Source organism: Chlamydotis macqueenii, chromosome 1 (assembly GCF_036417535.1).
Source record: "Chlamydotis macqueenii isolate bChlMac1 chromosome 1, bChlMac1.mat, whole genome shotgun sequence".
NCBI classification, from domain to species: Eukaryota; Metazoa; Chordata; class Aves; order Otidiformes; family Otididae; genus Chlamydotis; species Chlamydotis macqueenii.
Window position 1 is genome coordinate 77806616 of NC_141556.1, and position 20160 is coordinate 77826775.

Genomic DNA, 20160 nt, shown 5'->3' on the forward strand with positions numbered 1-20160 from the left:
CAGCTCTTTTGTCAATATGTTCATTCCTCCCCGCTGTAGTCAGATGGCGATGCCGAAAACTCGATAACTGATTTATTTTTTCCCCCCTAAACAGCAAAGAGGCAGTAAAAAGGGATTAATTTCCACACCGTGCTTTTGCATCTGGTGTTGTGTCCCCACTTCGGACACCCAGCAGGCCTGCGGGGTGGGCAGGGGTCCGTGGGCCCGGGCAGGGCCGCCCCAGCCCCGCACCCCCCGGCCGGCTCTCACTTTCTCCTGCCGCAAACCACCGGCGGGAAACGAAACCGAAAGGCGAGGGCCGGCCCGGGGCCGTGCTGTGTCTCCCACACCCGCCGGCATTTTCTTTATCACGGGCCTCAGCCGAAGGCGGCCCCAGCGCGGCCCAACGGCGGCCCCCGCGCCCCGCTGCCTCCCAGGGGCCGGAGCCACCCGCCGTGGCCCCTGTCCGCGGCCTCGCCCCTCCTCCGCCCGCCCGCAGGTGAGGCCGGCCCCGGGGCGGTGCTGCCGCCGACAGCCTCGTCTCGGCCGGTAGAAGGCACCTGCGGTGCCTGCGAGCCCCCACCAGGTATGTGAGGCCAGGCCGGCCCGGCCCGGGGAGCGCGAAGGGGCTCCAGGGTCGTCTGTTCCCGGGGGTCCGCTCCCCTCCCGCGGCGGTTACCCCCGGGGCTGCAGCAACCGGTTCCCTGGCGGTGAGGGAAGGTAAAAGCGGCCGGGGCTTCCCGGGGGAAGAGGTGAATGAGAAAAACTCGCAGCCGGGAGGGTTTTCGGGGGCGGCGGGGCAGCGCGGCCTGGGCTCAGGCCCGGGGCGACAGGCGGGACCCCCGGGGGCTCTTCCCGAGAGCTCTTCGGGGCAATGTATGCAGAGATACATATATATATATATGTGTGTGTGTGTGTATAGGGGTGTATGTCAAACCAAGCGCTCTGTGTGCTTCTCTTATAGCAACCTGTTGTGCTGCCCTTTGGGTGAAAGGTGCCCTACCGAAAAACAAAGCAACCGATTGAGTGGTCTGGGTTCCCTCCCCCTCCATTTTGCTCTATGGGGTAGTGGCTGTTCTAGGCTCACCCCACAGAGGGTCCTCGGGTGGGCCAGGGTCGGGCAGGGTTTCGGTGTGCCCTTTCTGCGAGACGCTTTCATGTTTGCTGTTTCCCACAATAATATGATTCAAAGGTCGTAACGCGACACGGGTTTATACTGCGATAGGTATGATATGAGGCAGTTGCTTTGCACTGGTGCTTACACCTCAGCCTGAGAACTGAGTCTTGTGGCTGTTTGCGCAAGGATGTGACTCGACCGCTTGGGATTCTGTACATTAAGAATATGTGAAATAGTTTGCCAGGTTTGATGGTAGGTAGGTGAATTTGCGCTCTTGGGGCTATCTCCACTGGCTTAAGGGGAGACCTTCATAGGACAAGCAGTTTCTGCATGCGAGTCCTATTGCGGAACTGGAGTTCGCATCAGTATAAAAACCTCAGGAGAAACACAGAAAATGAGGTAAAGGTTACAGTAAACGTTATGTGATTGAGATTCAACACTATATAAGCCATAAAACATCTCTCAAAGAACAGAGAATCATAGAATGGTTAGGGTTGGAAGGGACCTTCAAAGGTCATCTAGTCCAACCCCCATCTCTGGCTATATATTCATATGGTGTGTTTTTAGGGTTTTCTTTCGTCGTCTTTGTTACTAGTCCTTTGAAAATGAATTCCTGGTCATCCCTGTTATATCTATTATTTGTTCACTTTTCAGCACTCTTTCTGTGTGTGTTGCATCATATTTTTGGCAGGTAGTTAAAATCTGTACCCATGTGCACGTGCACAAAGGGCTGAATTCAGGTTGTATATGAAACTTTCATTCCAAACTTTCCACGTGTCTGAGCGATGACCTTGTTGTTTTGTAGTAAGTTTTCCAGGCAGAAGGTGGCACAAGGTTTGGCTAAGGCCAATTTAACTCCTGGGGAGGCTGTGGTAGGCTGGGAGTACAGACTGGAACCGGTTCCTCTTGTTTGCTGCCATTAGCATTCCTGCAATTCCTCCCATCCAGCCCCCCTTCCAAATGCACCCTGGTAGAAGTCGTCCACCAAAAGGCTGAAACCCTTTAGGGTAGACAAAAGAGGCTAAGCCTCTCATCCCACACTTGCACAGCAGGTAAGCAGCTCGCCTGAAATCTAAGAGAAAGGCCCATTCCTGGTTAGATGCCTTTTCCCTTCCCTCAGGGATAACTAAGTGCACAGCCAGGAGTTTCCTGTCCTTTGGCTGTATGTTGTATTGATGACCTTGCCGGGGTTTTGGCTTTTTCTTTTTTCTTCCACTTCAGCACATATGTGCTGTTGTCCTTTTACTTGGTCCTTGAGCCGAATGATCACTGAACTGTCTTTCACTTCCACGAATCCAGCCTATGTGGCTGGATGCAGGGGGGAAGCTCCTCATGGAGCAGTAGTCTGGATCATTCAAGGCAGAAGCCTTGCTTCCAACACCAAAGCCTCTTCCAGGGAGGAGTGACCCCTCCTTTTGGGAGGTGTTTTAGCACGTAAGTGTGATTTTTGCCACTGATGTGTTACAGACCTTCAGTATGCTGCCTAAAAGAGCGTGCCATTTTAGCCTGAAATCTAGCAGGTTGCTGAGAGGTCTCTGAATATATCCGAGTCAGGCAGTGATGTTTCTGTAAGCAAATAAATGGTTATTTTTTAAAGCTGCTTTTACACAAGTCACTTATTCTAGTGTCTTCACACAAAAATACGCAGTAGTGCTAGGTGGAACTAACTTTAAGAAGTGAAATGAAACTGAATTCCTTGTGTGGTTTTCTTTATTGTTAGAGCAGGAATTCAAAAAGTAAATAAACGTGGGGAGATGTAAACTGTATTTTTAAAGTTCTTGGATGGAATAAATGTTTAATAATAGTACCACTGTGGAAGTGTGTAAACAGTATTTTTTTGTACTCCCCTATTAACTCTTAAGCTGTTTTTTAAGAATATGGATAGAGCCATGAAGTCATTGTGCGGCTGAGATAAGTAACTATTCTATATGCTTATGTGGGTATTGTTTTTTATAATTTTAAAATTTAATAGTTTGGGTTTTTTAGATAAATTGTTCAGCATCAAAACAGTCTTTGGTGTAAAGGGTTTGTGCATAGTAGAGCTGTAAGTGTTTATGCTGTGCTGACTGGGTTGGTTTAATCTTGAATGTCAGATACAACAGAACAGTCGTTGTTTAATAGGTGTCGTGTTTTTGAAACTGACTCCCATTTTTAAAATTATTAATGTTTCAATTTTTTTTTTTTTAAATGAAACTTAACAGAACATTGTAACTCTAGGATAAAGATTGTCACCCTGCAGACCACAGTCCAAGATATTGCTGTGGCGAGCGATGTAGGATGCAGCTCTGAGAGCTGGAAATTAGGGGACCTAGGCAGGCTGCTGCTCAGGAATGGCTGGCACAGCCAAGGCCACCTGGGAATGACTCCTCACCCAGCGTCCACAGCTGGGGTTTCAGATTTCTTGCCAGCCTCCACACCATCCTAATAACCCACTGCCAGGCAAGTGATTCAGACTGACTGTGGGAACCTGCTTGTGAGTTACGTGAGGCTGCAGTCACACAGGTTGACCTTCTTTGCTTCTGAAGAAAAAAGAAATTACATTTGTGTCTGGCAACTTTGCTGCACATCCTCTGCTTTATTGGCCCAGCTGAGCTGCAGAAAAGAAGCAGCTATTTCATATCCAGGAGTGAAGAGGTCTGATTAGGATTTCTATTATATATATTAAAAAACCACTTATTTTTTCAATACAAAACAGGCTATGCAGACAGTATAAAAATCTTCATGACAAAATAAATCCAGAAAAAAAATTTTGAAATTTGGAAAATGTAAAATCTTACTGGTTTTAATTGATACCCCTGCTCCCCCCCCCCCCCAAAAAAAAACCAAAACAAACCCAAACAAGAAAAAAAACCTTTAGAATATGTGGGTGAAAGTGCTGATGACAGCTAAGTTTGAATCAGCAATGTCTAAGACGTTGTGTGTCTTAGTGCAGAGTAATTGTAAAAGTATTGCCAAAATACCTTTATTGTAGCAACACTGCTGGATATTACTAGAATAAAGCACAAATTATGTCACAGGTATACACTACTCAAGCCTGATAGCTTAAAAACTGACAACTCAGTGCCTTTTCAGGGAGACAGTTATAAAAAAAAAAAGCTTTCTTTGCATCAAATGAGAGACTGGCAGTTAGTATTATCAGTATACTAAAGAGTGGCTTAGTTGAACCATCAAATTTTCCCTGACCCTAACTAAAATAAGCTCTTTTGTTATACAGTGTAAGGCATTTTAGAAAGAGAACTAAATATAATCATTGACTTATAAAATCTGGTTTAAGCAACAACAACATTTGAAGAAAGAAAAAAAATAAAGAAGAAATGATTATGTCTTCTCTGCTTCTACTGGAAGTCTTATTTTGTTCATACTTACTGAATCTTTCATTCTTTATTACTGAATTCATGTTATATGATATTGATGCAATCCATATTCTTTGAGAGTTTTTCTCCTCCTCCTGCGTACTCTGTCTTTTGGAGACATAATCCTTGATCTATGATGACAATAATTTTCATGGCTTATGCAGACAGTGACTGCAGATGGGGAATAAGTAGGATGAGCTGACGAACATGTAAGAAATAACAATCCTCTAATGATGCAAATATGAGATACGATGGGTCAAACCATGCATTTGTAAGAAATTTTGAATCCTGTGAGTGCTGCCATCTACTACATCTGCGACTGCAGGTGCCTCTGAGAATCAAGGACTACGTGTCCAATGCCAGGCACTCAGCACTGAATTCCAGCTGTTACTTGGGTTTTTCTGTAGACTGGTGGCTGTGCTCGGTTTTCTTTTATTCTCAAGCCAATTCTTTGTCAGGCTAGTCTCTATATTCTTAGCTCTTTGAAGAGCAAAGCATCTATCTCTCACTCTAAAAAATGGTTTTGGGAAAAACCAAATTTCTATAGATATTCCTTTAAGCTATTATTTTGTTCTTTTAAACTGTTCCAAAAGTAAGGATTATATTTCTATTTTCACTGTTCGGGGAGCATGGCAGATCTGTCAGTCGAGGGGAGCAAGCTAGAATCGACTCTCCTGAGGAAGCTGCTCTGTTCATTGCTCACATGTTGTCTCTTGGCAAACTCATAGGTAGTCTTCAAATCATCTAAGAGAAAAGTTTTGTTTAATGGCTTACAAAGTGTCTAATTGGAAAGTGTTGACAGAGGCAAAAATGGATTCTAGGTCATTCATATTGGCTCTGAGACCATCCCTTCTCCTCTTCCCTGTGTGCAAGCCTTGTCTTTATGACTACATCCACTGCATTACTTCACAAGAAGGAAAGACAATGATCTTCTCCGTAGAAATGAATGTTTTTTTCTTCAGGTCACATTCTCCTGTTCAGAAGCAGAAGAAGGAGTTGCATGGAAAGAAAAAATACTGTTCTGAGCCTGTAATTAAAAATATGTCTTTGCACACATGCATAGGAACTAAAAATCACATTGTTGAGGCAAACTAATCTCTGGCATTCCTGAAGGTTTGCGTGCTAGGATTGGGTAGCGCATTGATATTCTCCTCACAAACTTTGTGGCTTTGTATCCATATGTAAACTTTTAATTTTAAAAAACATAGTAATTCTTTTGTGGGATATCATGTTGACACCAGTGTAGATCATCAAGGCTGAATCTCAAGATTAGCTCTATGGACTTCTGCCTCTTGATGTGATGAAATAACTGATAGCAATTGTAAGTTGCTATTTCTGAGCCAAGCAATGTAAGAGGATGTAACAGCTGATGTGCTGATAGGAAAAAAATAATGGTGAGACAGAACAATCTTGGGTTTCATTTCAAGCTACATGGTTGGGCACAGGTTTTCTGCTTATTATGCCCAGTTGGGACTTATTCAACTTGTCTCTTATCTTGTCTGTTCTCTCTTATCTTGTTCCAATCCTATTTCTTTCACTTAGCCTTCTCAGTAACCCTGCTTCTTTTGAGGTTGGCAAATATCAGCCTGCAAATAAAGTTGTGAAGAACTGAAAACAGGGTCTTAGACTTGGAAGTTTCAGATGATACCAACAAGGCTATGATACCAATCCTCGCCATAGTAAAGAAAATCCAGCAGTGTCACTTCATTGCCTTTCAGTGATGTCTGCCTAAAGGCTTTTTCTTTTGGTTTGTTCATTCTGAAGATATTTTTTATACTTTTTTACATTAATGTATTCTGGGAATATTTAACTGTAAATTCTTAGCAAAGACTATAACTGACATTGTGTGCTGTGCAGTGCTTGTATTTCACTGGGATTTTCTGACTTTGAAATTAAGTCTGCTGAAGACTGTGGCTTCTTCTCTGTGGCTCACACAGCCATCAGGGAATATACTGTCTTTGGCATGATGCTGTAGGATGATAAAGCTGAACATGAGAGCTTCAAGAAGAACACTCACTAGGAATTAGTTGTTCTGTGACATACAGTGATGTTCTTTGACATAGTGATATACGGTGACAGCATAGCACAATGAAGATAACATGTAACAAGTTACAACATATACCAAGTTTCTGCCAATAGACACTTTAAAATAAAACAAAACAAATTAAACTAAAACTTTAACTCCTTACAGCGTTCTCAGGCATTTGCATGCCCTCATGGTAACCCTCAGTAGAGATTTTGCTGGTCTTTTTTGAGTCTTAAGTTTAGTTCTGGATGTGGTAGCCTCATTGATTGTGTACTGTAACCTGATGACATCCCATGTATAAATATGTAATGATTTGCTGCAGTTAAAATAGAAAGAAGAACGACACTGATACGAACCTGAAACTAGTAATTTTTAAGTAATTAATTGTAATTAGCTTTGCATATTTCATTGCTTATTTCCTCTGACAACCCTGCTTCTCTCCCTACTGGAAAAGACCTATGCAAAGAAACTGGTTGTTTACTGAAAAGCCTGTGAGGATATCAAATTATGGAATGGTACCAACTAGGAATCATTAAAAGTTCCAACTAAGAGAAAGAAATTATAATCTGGAGAAAAAAAAATATTATCCTTAATTTCTTGTAGTTATCTTTGCTCTTAATTGTACCAACAGTAGGTAAAATTTTTTTTTTGATAGAAATGTCTTTTTAATTGTGACATGCCTTTGTATCATTAAAATAACTTCTTGTTCCAGCCATAAACCTAGTAGGGCCCAATTATGAGCCCTAAATGGGTTTATTTTAAATTCACCTTTTGGATTCTTTTTTATTTCCTCTCTCGTCTTTCTTTCCCAGCAGGCAGGATGTGTGAATGAATTGGCTCTAGAGCCAAATGATCCTTATCTGCCCTTGGGATAACTTAAAGCTTTTTCTTTTGAGGATTTTAAAGTCAGATGATGAGAAAAATTTACATTAATGTTTAAGAAAGATTTAGTTAGGGTTCTTTAGGCTATGAAAAAAGAGAGGAATAGTTAGAAGTCCAAAGACTGTATGAAAAAGCGATAGTACTTTGCTCCCAAGCGGCACTTTTCAACAGAAGCTCATAAAGAGCTCTGCTGCAATACCATTACTGACACTGAATAGTAAGTACGCTTCTCCTCGAGGAGTCCTGTTTGTTTTCACTAAGTATTTACCAAGTGCAGGATGGGGGACAAATAGAAGGTTTTGGTTCTAGCGGCTGTGGTTGGGGGGGAGTGAAATCAAATTTCATTGTCATCCTGGTACCTGTGAAAGTACTTTGAAGCAAAATATATTTCAACGTGAGCTAAGAGTGGCAAGATCTGATAAGTTGATGAGTAGCATAACTACTTCCTGATTAATCAAGCAGCTAATGCTTCTTTGAGGCGTTGATTTATGAAAATGTTGAACACGTAATTCATTTTAGCTGGACTTCAGTTGAACGTATATGTGAGGTGGTGCACTATGGCTGTCCTGAATGCGTTCCTCACTCTGGGCCTAATAGGGCTGTATATCCTTTTTACACTGAGACAGGGCAAGTGACTTACAGGTGTTCTTAATATATAAAGAAAAGGGAAGAAAAGGATAAAAACCATGTGTGGAAGGAGGAAGAATATGCTGTGAGGTACTTCATTGCACTGATGGGATCCTCAAAGTTTGTTTGAGTGTGTCACTGTGCCTGAAAACTGATCTGGTAAGCATGTACAGCATTATTTTTTTTTTGTTTTGTGTTGAGTTTTGTTGTTTGTTTTTTGTTTTGTTTTTTTTTGTATGTGGGTGTTAGTTGACACTCTAAGAGAACTGAAGGCTGCTTCATCCTGCTCCTGAAGTCTTTCCAGGGTTTGGCATCTAAGTTGCTTCTGGGGGGAAAAAAAAAAAGAAGTAAAGCTGGCTCAGTAATACTTACTCTGGCAGTTTCACATAGCATTTATTGATGATGGCCAGCAGTTGAGACAAAGACAGCACATACATTAATCAGTCTAAAGAAATAATGTTTTTCTTGCTGATCACATTGAAAGCAAGTATATTGCTTAGCGTTTCTGGTGAGGTAAGCAGTGTGCCCACATCCTTGTAAAGGGTGTAAATGTTGTTCAAGAAAAACTAGGGATTTATTTAAAAGGTTAAATTTCAAATTATGGCAGTTAGAGGAGAAGAGCCACACCTGACAACCTTATTTACTTCTGATCATTGCATTAATGAGTAATTTGTATTTTGTTCTCCTCTGCTATATGGCCTTGCTGTTTTCCACAGCTGACTTTCGGTGGCCTTGTCCCCTTGTTTTTTTTCTCAAACTCTGCACTCTTATGTTTATATACTGCTTATTAAATATTTATTAAACTTATCAAAAGGAGTGTTGGTGGAAGGTGCATAATATCATGATAAGTTGCTGGGTGCACAAGCTTCTCTTTCAGGTCACCTGAAGGGCTTGAGTGCCTGAAAACCTACCAGTTGTTTTTTAACCCTGCTAATTCTTTGACTTAATAAAAACCACTGTTTTTCTCTGTGCCTTGCTTAAATTCAGACCTTTGTGTCACTTCTGTTGTACTTTAGCCTGTAGACTATAGACACTGTAGACTGCAGCAACACCAAAGACTACCTCAACATGTAAGTAATATAAAATTCCTGTGTGTTTTCCATTTTTTGATGTGCTGACAGAGAAGAATAATGAATAAACAATGTGGTCTTGTTAAATGTTAGCATAGGTTTAAGTAAGTGTGTATACAACGGGTGCACTCATATCTTTAGATTTGTGTGGCAATTAGCATATGTATGTTTGAAAGTTCAAAAAGATCTGGTTACCAGTGTTGTTAAGTATCTCTGAAGAGCCTTCTAGAAGTGTTTCGTGGAGATTAATGGGCTAATGTGTGTCACTCCTGCAATATGTTCCCAGTGTTAGATTTCTTACATGAGAAATAGGATTTATTGTTTTCCAGATGTTAGAAATTTTGATTCTTTCCTAAGATTATAATTTATGCCTGTTTGGGGGTGCAGTGAAAGTGAGAAAGGTAATAAACCAGGTACAATGACAGCAAGTAATTCTACATGGCAGTAGGGAATTGGCAAGATTTCTTTTGAAGTTGGCTTTTGTTAAAGTATGGAAAAGGTCTGAAACCAGAATGCAGTTAATAACGCTAAGTCATTGTTTCAGCCACCTTGCTGCTGCTACGGCTTCATTTCTTCTTCTACAGTCTTTTACGTGAGGACTGCTCTGTAACGTGCATGAGCATAGACAAATGTCTTTGGATGAGGTGATGAAGTCTTCAGGGTAGAAGCCTTTATAATGGGGCAACATCCACAATCATTATTGCCAAAAGCACGTGCAAGCAGATCAGCTAGCAAGAAAAATTTGATCCAGATCGTGCAATGATGCACAATCACATTTCTGTCATTTTAGTCAAAACACATCAAGGCAGCACAAAAGCATAAATCCGTGTTGATGTAAGCTTCAGGATGGCAGGGCATACTTGATGGCACATAAATCTTTCAGATAAAAACATTAACTTGCCAAAATTGCTTGAAAAAATTTGAATTCATAGAGTTCGATTTTGCTGTGTCATGTCTGTCTTTCATGTGACCTCAGTTTTTTTGATCCGGTACTGGAAACTTGGAAGTCACACTTAATATATCATTGAACCGTGACACACAAGACACTTCTCATGCAGATTTTAGCTAGTCTTTTTTGAGCTGGTGTTATGTATGCCATACCAGGTAGGAGAATTACACCTCTAAAAGATGTGGACGTAGTCAACACAGGAAAGGAAGCCTTTTAGCCATATTTCAAACTTCAAGTCTAACTTTAGGATTAGGTAGGGTTTTTTCCAGCCTTTACAATTTAATATAGAAAGATCTGCCTTTTCCTCCCTTTTTTTTTTTTTTTCTTTTCTTTTTCTCCCCTTTTAATTCCTGTTACTCCGTAGTCTTGTCTGCCAAATTTATTATTTTATTCTGGAGTTTTGCACATACAAGAATTCTTTGTGCTGTTCCACACACATTATCTAGCATAAAATTTTGCTCACAAAAGCCAGCAAAATAAAGTGTGTGTGAGTTGCTAGTGAGTTTTAGTTTTGATGGCAAGATGAGCAAGAAACATTTTAACATAGTCTTTACAATTCTAACATCAAGAAAACAGATGAAGCTTTTGAAATGTAAAATTATTTTTCCATCTTTATTCGGTTGTAACTCCAAAGTATCTATAAAAATCTAGCGTGGGATGTGATTTTAAAAATTAAGATTCTGAGGATGGGATGTGCTGAGGGGAAATTTGAGGTGGACTCATTATGGAAGGAAGTTGGCTTCAAGGTTAGATTTGAAGTGGCTGTTTTGCTGCTCGATTATATTTATAGTATTGAACATGTGAACTGTTTTGGGCCCTCCTGAGCTCCTTGAGACAAGCGAATCGATGATTTGCGTTCTCGTCTGAAACACTTACTGGAGTACTGTGGCAGCTTCATGGACGTTGTGCATTGAGCTCTTGTAGTGAAACACTACCAGGCTTTACGGTACTAAACGTCCTGCCTTGCACAGTGAGTTGTGATTACTTATTAATTGCCCAGGTGGAAAACATTTAATCTTAATACTTGTGAATTAATGGAGAAATAATTGTTTTGGGCAAACCAGCAACTAACTGGGTCTTCAGTGCGCTGATTAAGAAACAATGCAGTGCAAGTGGAGAAACAGTGGAACAATAGGTGCTGTTACTATCATTTAACGTTGTTTTGAATTGAGATTTATAACTAAACATGGGCTACATGTTCACCATATAAATTGGCTTTTGGAACTCTCCTGTGCTTTACAGTACTGGTTTCATTTTGGTGCAGCTTGGAGGTGGGAGGGGTGATGGTAAGAGTGGGTATTGCTACATCTTGATGAGAACTGGAAACATTGGCCTGTGTTGCATAAATATAAGAAGAATATTAATTTATTTTAAAAGCTCTAATTTATTCCAGCTAGAGGAATCCCCAGTGAATAATTATGCAATTAAACCCCCTCTTTTTATCATAATACACCAACCCTTTGTCCAGTAACTTGTCAGATTAATTTAATTAAAAACCACAGTCTTAAAAATATACTTGTCTGCAATTGAACATGTGTAATCCCTTGAGATGGGAGCGCTAGTTAAACATGAGTTCAACCCAACATAATTCTGCCACATTAGTGTGTATTACAGTATATTAATTTAGAGAGCAAGTTCCATAGATGACTGATCATTAATGTTTATTATGATTACATTATAGTAATCGTTGTTTACTCAATAAACATTTACGCTGAATCAAAAAATGGTGGTGTAGTGTGTCGTATTGCAGCCACTTATCCATGTTCGGATAATTTTGCTCTAATGATACAGCAAACATACATGGCTTTCTGTTAATTGGTTATACATTAGGCACTTTTTTTTCCCATGTGCTTGCACTTTGCCAGATGAATGAGTGGATGTGATAAGAAAATAGCTGCACTGTTTCAAACAACAAAAGAGTATTTCCAAAACGTCTTTGCTAGTTAATGGGTAAAAATAATCCCTTTACTTTAGTGCTTTCAGAACTGGGAATGGCTGATACACACAGATATTTCTGCACAGTAGGGAAACAATTTTTATGTCCCTTTGACAGGCTTAATTCTTCCCATAAATACATTTTTGACTTCTTACAGCAGAGAAGGTATGGCAGGGTGGGGGGAAGAGACTGTGCTTACATATTGCATGGTCAGTGAATGATAACGCATCCTTTCTCAGTGAAGGAGGCAAAACTAGTGATGGGCAGTCTAGTAGAACTTGTAGGTTCCAAGTATAACCTGCTCTGTTTACCTGCCTGCTCCAGTCCTGCAGCAGAGGTGATCACAAGCATTATAGAGGCAGGCAAGTTGCAATATACTTTGAGACTGGACATAGTTCGTAACTGTGGGAAAATGTTTTCTTAGGTGAGTGAGGTCTGCATGGCAGCCTGCAGGCCAGAATCAGCTCTCAGAGGAGAGACAGGAGTGGACAGAGTTGGGTTTATGCATCCCACAGGGGTTGTTCGTGGCCCAGGACAGCCTGTAAAGGATATCCCAAACCACAACACAGCCCCTGTCACAGGAAGGGTGTGATTGCGCTTCACTGAAGCAGTAACCATGTACTTTCATATCTCTTTCCTACTCCAGCATCTGTACTATTTTAGATAATTATGTTCTAAATTTTCTTATATACAAACTTGTGTATGTTTAAAAGAAAAAAAAAAAAACCCACAACCAAAAAAAACCCCAACATAATGAATACATTGTTCTCTCCCAAAGTTCTCTCTGAGAGGAAAAATAATTCTGTCCAACAAAATCTAAACTTCTTATTTCAGGAGTGTGCTACACAGTGCTTACCATCCTCCCTGCTGAGAATTCCCTTTCTTGCACAGTGTAGCAAATGTTGCTTTATCTATTTTATATACAGTGGATGTTTGCTTTAAATGAATGCAATGCTCATTAAAAATTACCCATTTGATGGCATCAGAAACTGAAGTCTGATTTATCATCAGAACAAGTACAATATAGCATGTAGGCACCTGCTCCCCTCCCTTCAACGTTAATAAATTTTTGTTCTAACAAGGTTCGAACCAACAGAAGCTAAGAGAATGCTTTAAAATTACATTTATCATCTTTCTGTTAAGTTACTGATCTCTCCTGTCTTTGCTGCTGTGCATCCATGTGGTGAACCTAGAGTTTGCTTTGTATTCACACTGAATTCATGCTGGTAACTCTGTGATGAAAATTACTTGTGTACCAGGTTATTGAACCATCAAGTTTCACGAGACACTCTATCACAAGTGAAAACTGTTGCTTAGAAAATTACAGTTCTCGTTGCTGGTATGATTGTAAGTACGAAGGGAATACAAACAAATACATTTACTCATTCAGACAGGTTTTATCATTAACAGTTTAAGCAGAAAAGGTATAGCAGGATGAATACTTAAGCCTTAATAATTTAGGAATTTGTACAAATAAAAGAAGATCTGCCTGTAAGTTTCAGACAGAATTCTATTCTAAGAAATATCAGAACAGCCATAAGAAATGTAGTGGACTAAAAACACCTTTGCTTCAGTTATGGACTTTTCATTCCCTTTGTTCCTGGAGGGACTGCAAGCCTGGAGGTTCATTTATTCATGTGCAACCTGAGAGATTGAAATCTGGTAGTGGCCAGAGTGGGATAGATGAGAAGAGAGAGAACTTCAGGCAGGAGAACTTCAATATCAGCAAAGCAGAGGACTGTGTTAAACAGCAGATTTGGTGGTGGTTGCAGGTGGAAAATTATGCACAGAGGAACTAAGCCAAGGTGAAGGAACTGGGAGAAGGTGGAAAACAAGAGTTGTGGTTGAGGGGGAAACAAAGAGATGAACAAAGGGGAAGGCCAGACAGAAGGAAAAAGGAAGAACTTGGTGGATGGGAAGACAGGAAAACAGAATGAGAGGAGTAACATCAAAGGAGGAATAAAAAGCCACTTGAATGGGCACAAAGAAGTATAGCTAAAAACACAGTCATAGAGAGAACAGCGAGTAGCCGATCACTGACTCCTCCTCCTTCTTCACATCGCTAGTGAGGATCAGATTTACCAGGAAGTTGGTATTTGGCTGAACAAAAGCCAGGATTATCCCATCCCAGCTTGAAGTGGGAGTACTAAAAGTGTAAGCAGAAAAAGCCAGAGGCAAGTTGCCAGCAAAAATTGGCATCAAAACCAGAGTCCCTAGACTTAAAACCAATAATGCCTGGGAGTAAGGAAACAGGATTTGGGGTGCAGGCTCTGTAGGGAAGTCATGCACTGTGGGAGTGAGGACCACAGAAGTGCCAAATACCCATACCGTGCTGTACACAGTAATTGCTCTGCAAGTTGAGACACCAGTCAGGGTTTCTACATGGTGCTAGTCTGTGCTGGGTGGCTCTGCCATGGAGAGTTTTTTTTTTTTTTTGTGGCTCAAATTTACAATGCAGATGAGCTCTGAGTGGCCCAGGCTTTGGAGGAGCAAAGCCACGTTTCTGTGTGGCTTTGAAACTCCAAAGAAGCAAAACAATTCAGGTGTTTAGGGGGTTGGGTAGCTGAAAATAATGCTTTAGTGTATATCCAGGAGTAAATATGGAAAAAAAACCAGCTGCGTGAATTTGAGCTTCTTTCCGAGTTTAGGACAATACATACCATCACTGAGTAAACACCGTTCTCCTGTTTTCCAAGCGCTGAATGGATGAGCCTAGTAGAAAATTGCATTCAGATCAATCAGTGCTGTTTGATCAGTGTGTAACTTGGTATGATAGAGCACAGAGACTGGTGACAGGGAGACTGTCTTCCTTTCTTTCTGATTTTCAAGGCTGTGTCTCAATCCATCACAGGAATTAACCTTTGTGTGTGCTTCTTCTCTGATCATTATATGAAAAGAGGCTCAAAATCCCCCAAACTAATGTGATATAGAAGGGATAAAGTCTCTGTTTGGATTATTTTTAAGGCTATAAGCATTTAATTTTTATTTTTACTCTTCCATTTTAACATCATATTTTTTTATCTTAACCTTAAAACCACATAAATTCTTACATTATTTCTGGGACAGAGTAGTGATGCTACAGTACAACGTTATTTTGTATGGAGATGGACAGTTTTAACTGTTATAAATTTTGTACTGTTTTTCTTAATTCTGAAAGAACAGAAGTGTCAGCTTAACATGGTTTGGGTGAGAACCCAAAACATGTTAAAATTTATGCACAAGGTAAATGCTGAACAGTTGCAGGAATACTTCTAATTTGCATTAAATTTTAGCATGACATTTTTGTATATTGAGTGATATGGAAATCAATTTATATAGATGCAATTAAGAATAGTGATTATGCATTTAAAGTTGATTGAAATATCCATATTTGGATAACCTTCATTAAACTTGCATTGAACTTCCCAAAATAATAATTTTCTAATTGTAAATGTTAATTTACCAACCTGTATATCATCATCCTTCAGATTTTTTATTATCTTTTTCAATTTGCTGAATTATTTTTTCCTTTGAAAAGGAATTTTTCATGGAAAGTTTGGTTAAAACGTTTTGACATTGCAAATAAATGTGGCCAGTTCCAGGAATTTGGGTATATTTATCTCTACTGAACCAAAATCGATGGAACTTATTACAGCAGTAAAATTAATTTGGTATTAGGGCCCAAATAGAAAATGTAATAGTTAAAGCTACTTAAATTTTCCTGAATTTCAGAGTTCAATAATACTTCTTATCAATATTGACATATGGAAGTAACACTAGAATATTCACTTTCTGAGGCTTCACAGTACTTTCATTTTGAAAAGAGTATTTCAGTTCTGTGCAAAACCAGAGATGCAACCATGCAGCTTTGCTGCTCGTTACGCAGCTGGCATCCTTGCAGAGTAAGGGAGTCCAGCTGTAGGGTGAATCTGTACGGCCCTCAGTGCCAAAGAAGTCACTGCAGCAAACAAGAGAACCCTTTTATTTCATCCTTCTGTCTTTTTTTTTTTTCTTTTTTTTTTTTTTTTTTCTCATTTCTTATCTAGCCAGCATGGTGGGTACAGTTAGGTGTTCACATCACACATCTGCATATCTCTATCACAGAGTCTAGGCCTGACTTTAGGACCCTATATATTCTCCAAAAGATGCAAGCTGCTGTCAGACGTAACAGAGAGTGTGGCTGTGGGTTATAGGCTCCCTCTTCTTTCATCCCTTGGTGTTGGTGGAAGGTGCAGCAGCAAGCAGGGCTGTACCACATCTCCTCCCTCCCTGCAGCATCTCGGTGTGCACTGATAGCAGTGCATTGCCCACTATTATGATGCTAGGAAGACAATGAGACACCTGCTCTTGCAGGAAAAGTGGTGGGGTTTTTTTTGTTTGTTGTTTGTTTGTTTGTTTTTCCCAAGGGAAATACAGTACCAAATACATACAGCAGTTTAGGGGAGTCTGGGTCCTTTGTGTAAACCTCTGCTCTGGGTTAGGTTACAAATACAGTATAAACAGTGGCCTGACAGAAAGAGATCCAAGAGAGAACAGAGGGCAAGAGAAGAGAGAGGGTAGCTGGAAAGTGTTAGTATGGCACCTATAGGTTTAAAAAAAACAAAACCCTTTTATGCCGCCAAGTGAAGCGTAAGACTTTCTATGTTATGAAAATTTGTGGAAACTGCGACGCAGATCTCAATGTCAACGTTAAAGTTAACAGTAGCCCATCCTCACAGCATTTTGCACAAAACAGGAAGCAGAAACTGGAAGGACAAGAATAGTTGGCTTGGCATTAGTCCTGCTGCAGCAGAGATCTGATATGGGGAACTTGTTGGAAGAAAAGACTCTGAAGAGATGATGAGCAGTGAAGGAAAGTTGCCGTCAACTGGACTGCTCGCATTACTTGCATGGGTGTACAGCTGCTCTGCTGTTGAGCCAGAGTTTCCTTTTAAAAAGCTAATCCATCTGTTGTCTTTGTGCAGATATGGTAATCCTCTTGATTTTATTTATTCTGTCGTGAAAATCATTCTAGGTTGTGACAGACCTGAGTAGCAAGGCATGCTTTTGACATTGGCTGAACTAGCCCCAAATCAGTCCTTGAAATAAGAGACCCAAAGAACTGCAGCCCTGTGTGCTCTCACTGGCAATCTTGGTATCTCCTTGCTATGCATGGTCTAGCAGATTTTCACCAATGCATTGCCAACAAAGGATGGTAGGTCAGTAAAGAATATGAAAATAAATGATGTCAAATACCTGAAACCAACTGCTAATAATTAATATGGACCCTGGTTTTGGTAGACATTGTATGGGAAATACATTGAGGAAAAATACTATTTAGTTCAGATAACCTATGGGAAGAAGAGGATATTTTGAGCACACTTTTTACGAGTACATTATGCACTCAGCTCATGCGTTGCTGTGTTTATAGATTCCATAGCAAAGTTCCTGAAGTATTATAAATAATAAAATAAGCTTCTGAAACCACTTTACTTGGTTTTGTAGATGATAATCCTTAGCAAATGCTGGGTTTATGCAAACTTCTCATCCTATCAAAATGTAAATTGCAGACTGATGTTACACAGTGAGCTGTGTCACACCTTTTAAAAGTAACAAAGAGTATCAGTGGAAGGCAAGAACATCAGGGGAAAAAAAAAACTGAAGAGAAACCACACTATTTCAATTTGAAGAAGAGCATATCTGACAGCTGATTGAACAAAAAAAATAGGCATCAAAGACGTCTGCGCCTTGACAAATGTTGGGAGGAACCCCTCGCCTTTGTTTGGACTATCCGTAGATGCAAGTTCATTATCAAGCAGTTCTGCGTGTGTGATTGCCTTCATTTTCGATTAAGTTATGCTCTTTTAGGGATATCAGTAAGTAATAACCTTGCCTGTAGAGGGGTATAGGATGTGGTATTTTGTAAAACACTTCCAAATTTCTATTTTTAATAACAGCCTTGTAGTTTGACTCTTTTCGGGGCTTTTCTGACTGCCTTTTTGGTGGGGTGAGGTGGGGGAAAGCACTAAATCTGACAGTTTACTAGAAACGGCGATACGTGGTGTGGAATGCTATTAAGGAGATTATGTTATCTCCTAGGAACAGAGAATGCTGCGGTCAACGGGAAATCAATTTCCAAGGGTGCTACAGTAAATTTGTCTTGTAACTGGAAACTTTCTAATTGCTACCCCAAGGGAACAGTAAGCTGAAAACCAGGCAGATGGTTTCTTCTTAATTTCCCATATTCTTTGATTCCATATAGATTATTTCTAGCTTCCTAGTAACTTTGTGTATTAAACGTTTGCAAATGTTTTAACGCTATCCTAGTTACTCTTACTTCTACAGTAACTTTGCTGTTCAAAAGCCAGATGTTTTTTGGCAGGTTTTGGGAGAGATTTAAATTTGTCCTCTTTAGATTGAGCCACTACTTCTAATGACAGCATTAGCAATTAGTATGAAGGATAAATTGTTTTTTATTCCATGCTATGCATCAGAAGGATTGTATCTTTTTTTTTTTCCTTCAAGCAGGGACTCAAGGAGATGGCTTTTTTTTCTCTGTTCCATCAATTCATTGAGACTTTAATTACTCACATGATCTGAAAACCATTCTAGTGTCAAAGATATAGCCTAGTTTTTGTTACTTATGATTTTATTTATGATTTGTGGTTAAAATTCAATAGGATGGAAAGGCCTGGTGTAAATAGGTACTTTAGAAGGAAGGTAGAGCCCTATTTCCTTAGAAGAGCTTTGGGAAATATTTGGTTGGGATGAAGTCTGTGAAGATCAGATATATTGAACATGGGCTTTCTCTGTTCTGAAAGTTTGGCTGAATGCAGGTGGTAGTCTGTGGAATCTAAATTGAAAAACATAACAAAAGAATATTTTACAAAGAGCTTTTTGTGGTTGTTCAAGCTTCAGCAAAGAGCAGAAAGGCCTGCTTGAAATACTCTGAGTTGGAGGCTGAGGTGTGAATACAAGTGTGACCTGTATGTTGAGCCCCTTGGAAACTTCTCAGTATCATTACATTTCTACAAAATGTGAACATTTTGTTTAGAAAAGAAATTTGGGAGGAAATTTTTCAGATAAGATAGAATAAGTCAGCTTTCTTTTTTGAAATTTTGTTTATTTGAAGTAGATACTTATGTACCATTCACTCTTGACTGTCGCAGGTACACATGATCAGACAATACACCAAGTACTTATGAGCAAACTATGTCAATTACTAAATCATCTATAGTACCTGCCACAAATTAGTTGCTAAAAAAAAAGATATTGTCACACTAGTTGCTAATTGTTAATTTTAGAAATATCTAAATAACACTCAGAATAATAATAAACAAATTAATCACTGGTTGGAATATCAATCACTAAGGTTTTTTTTTTTTTGCATCATAATTTAAAAACAACAATGGAATTATAATTTTGAATACTATGTGGTAAAAGTAACATGAACTGAAATTTATCTAGCCCAGAATTGCTTTCATTTTTATAAGAAAATTGTTGCTCAGTGAGAAACTGCATAATTTTCTCTTTTGAACTTCATGGGACTTTTCCCTGTGTATGTGCTTTTAAATTGAGAGTTTCCTGTAAATTGAGATAATTATTTTCTACAAGAAACAAAAGAGATTGTTATAAAATAGTTGGTAAGGGTTTTAAAATCTTCAAAGTGGTAGAACCATGTTCATGTTTTATCTGCAGTGCAGCAAGTTCTGGAAATGCATGGTTGCCTTTGGTGATAATTACTATTATATTAGTGTCATATCTGTGATGTTTAAAAGATTTATGGAAAATCTTTGTTAGCCATCAGAAGCTCTTTTAAATATTATGATGGCTAGCAAGTACTTGTTTTACTATAGTACTTGGGATTTGTCATATGTAAGATGCAAATTTGTTTTGCCTGCGTAAACCGAAACCCAAAGAACAGACTTTGCAGTAGCCGGTTAGAGCCTGGCTCTGGTTCGCACACGTAGTACCTGTGGTTGCTCTAATGGCTAGTCCCTCCTCAGGAAGGTAGGTAAGCGTATGTTTATAATTAAACAGACATTTACTTGCTTTTTTGATGTGCTTTTTTTTTTTTTTTTTTTCCTAGAAAACTACCTATATAGCCCTTCTCTGAGTAAATAAAAAAAGAAAGGATGGTATCTAGCTTTCAGGCTTGTGGGTCTGGAATAAACCTACTTACGCTTTGGGATGTGCAGCAGTAAGCAGCCAAATTATCTCGTCTTTTTTCGGTCCAAAATAATCTCCCAGTTTCAGTGCTTTG

At 39.6% G+C, this 20160-nt stretch overlaps 1 protein-coding gene across 2 annotated transcripts in view; it reads left to right on the forward strand.

Moving 5' to 3' along the window:
- The first annotated feature begins 377 nt into the window (after positions 1-377).
- The window catches only part of ARHGAP8 (Rho GTPase activating protein 8), an 81506-nt gene continuing 61723 nt past the window's right edge, over positions 378-20160 (forward strand). The window contains exon 1 of one of the 2 annotated variants that reach the window (XM_086757653.1): positions 378-565. The gene's annotated coding sequence lies outside the window, so the exon portion shown is untranslated. Of the gene's footprint in view, positions 566-642; positions 732-20160 lie in introns of those variants that run through there. The other variant, XM_086757660.1, reaches the window with a different exon arrangement.